Consider the following 2,824-nt stretch of genomic DNA (forward strand, 5'->3'; position numbering starts at 1 on the left):
CTACATCTCGGAGCCCGGAGGCGGTCGAGTGGATTATGCATGTATGAATTACAGGGGTGCGAACCCTTGTCCCTGAGGAGGGGGGTGGCTTATATAGAGTTTGCCAGACCCCTCCCGCCCTCAGTTACAAAGGGTTTAAATACATTAATGTCGGGCGTTACTGGTAATGCCCCTAATAAAGTGTTATGATGACCATAAAAGCTACTTAATAACCGACCGTTAGCATGCAGAGTGCCCTTAGTTCTCCTGACCGTCGAGTGGTTGCTTCTTGGTCGAGTGATTGCTTCTTGGTCGAGTATCTTCGAGTCTGTCGAGTGGAACACCTCCAAGTCGATTGAAAGGTGATTTCTTCTGGAGATGTCCTTGGGTAGGTCAGTTTGGACAGGACCATGACCCTACCCTAGGTACATAGCTTCATCATTAGCCCCCGAATGGATCGAGGTTTGAGTGGGAAAGGGTTTGAGCACCTCTCCGACTCATTTTTCATGTCGTGAGCATATCTTGTTTCGGATCAATGAACCAGAGTGATGACAACAACTTTATTTCCAGTCGCCTTGATCCATTCTTAGTTTTTGTCGAGTGAGTTCTTATACTTGAAAGGCTCCGAGTGATGGTGCAGAGGAGATCTTCGGTCTGACGAGTTGTTCTGCTGCCCGCAGATTTCGTGGGATCCGAATTTTGGGAAGCGCGTGGGACGGGGGAGGCCGCAGTAATTGGATGGGATAGTGCGGAGCCGCCTCGATCCCCGTGCCACCTTTTTCGCCACGTATCACGCGCGCGATTGCCACGGGATTTGACAGGGCCGTCTGGGCCTACCAGTCAGCCACTCGGAAGCAGCCTCATATAAGGCGTTGGGCCGGGGCTCTGCTCCGCACGCCACCATTCTCTCTTCTCTTTCTCTCGATCTCTCCGCCACTCTTGCTTCTGCCTCGTCGCCGGAACTCCGCTCGAGCTCGATCTGCCACCATGGGGAAAGACAAGACGGCGGCGTTGGAACGCGCAAAGAAGGCGACCACGAAGGCGAAGGGCAAGCAGACCAACCGGGCGGATCCTCGTCGAGGTCCGGCCTACCGGCGGGCTGGATCCAGGGCGACTGGATCCGCTCGGCAATCACGCAGGACGACCTCGATGACCTGGTGGAGGGGGGATTGATCCCCCACAAGTCGGCTCGGCTCCCGGGGGACGAAACTGAGCCGCACCCAGAGAGGGTGAGTGTGTCCTCCTAGCAACCCATGTAGATCGCGGATTCTCGCTGCCTCCCCACCCTTTCTTCCGTGGTTTTTTGAACTTATTTGGGGCTCAGCTCCACCATTTCACTCCGAACACCATAGTCTATCTGGCTGCTTTCGTGTCCATGTGCGAAAACTTCTTGGGCTGTCGACCGCACTGGGGACGAGTCGAGTGACGAGAGGACGCGGGTGATCCAGATGTGCGGTGGTCTGGGGATCCAGATGAGGAGCAAGAGTACTTTCCCAGCGATGATCCTTCCTGACTCGGTCCGGGGCTGGCAGTCGACTTGGTTTTACTTCAAGGATCAGCCAACCCCTGGCCAGTCGACTGGACTTCCTCCTTTCTCCTTGGCTCGAGTGGAGAAGCCTGCTCCCCTAAAGATAGTTCCAGAAGAGAAGGCGCAGGCCAAGGAGCTGGTCGAACGGGTCGTCCAGCTCGTCCACGATGGAGTAACCGGGATGGATCTGCTGGAGGTCTTTCTCGGTCGACGCATCCAACCTCTTCAGGCGCGCGATCATCCAATGTAGATGTACTCTGGGCTCGAAGACACCACTCGGATCCACCCGGAGGAGGTCAGTGAGGACATCTTGGAGAACTGGTTGAGGGGAATCACTGGCAACAAAGACAACCCTCGGGGATCTAGGAGGGTGATTCCATTCGACAACTCACGCTAGCCGGAGCAGGTATATTTCTGTTTTATCAAGTAACTTTCCGATTCACCATGTGATGTCCCGTTTGTGGTCGACTGAATGCCTTTTGATTGTTATCCTTTCAGGCCCTCATTGAAATGTACTCGATGCCCAATGGAGAGCAAGAGCAAGATCTGGAAGGCGAGGCGAGCGGCAGCGACTGTGGCGAATGGACTTCTGACGGTGAAGAGGACGAAGAAAGCGATGACCTGAGTGACGAAAAAGAAGTCGAGTCACCTCCTCGCAGGGAGAGGCGGTCCAAACTTGACCAAGAACGGCCAAGCGCCCGTGAAAAGGTGATTGCTCAAGCCGGTCAGCCTTCAAAGCGTCCTCGGACCTCTTCGCCAACTCCGACTGAGAAAGCGTCAAAGCATCCCAAAGTCGTAGAGCTGAAGCTTCGGAAGGCGTTGCCGAAGATTAAGATTGACATCCCCGTCGCCTCTGCGTGAGTGTCTCTTTCTATCTTCACTCGACGCCCTGTGCTGCTTGTTTTTCTTGTTTTAACCGGATGGACTTGGGAACTGGCAGCGCTGCTACTTCTGGGACCTCAGCTTACAGGGACGATGATGAGGTGATGGAGGATGCGGTCTCGTCTAAACTGGGTATGATTTCTGCCATACTGTCTTTATTTTGGTCGATTCAACTGCAATGTGTACCATTGGGTGATGTGATTCTGTCGATTGAACTTTGAACAGCCCCTAACGTTATTGACCTCCCTGATGATGATGATGAAGAGCCCGAGAGGCCTTTAACGAGCAGAAGTAGGCAAGTTCCTGCAAGCGAGGTGCCACAATCGACGCCGAGGGCGGAACCAGTCGTTCAGGACGCTGGTGATGCCAATCGGGGTTCTGTTACCTTTGTCGTGCCCTTGCCGAGCGCCTTGCCTTCTTCGTCGACTGCTCAGG

Source organism: Triticum urartu, chromosome 2 (genome assembly GCF_003073215.2).
Source record: "Triticum urartu cultivar G1812 chromosome 2, Tu2.1, whole genome shotgun sequence".
Classification (NCBI taxonomy): domain Eukaryota; kingdom Viridiplantae; phylum Streptophyta; class Magnoliopsida; order Poales; family Poaceae; genus Triticum; species Triticum urartu.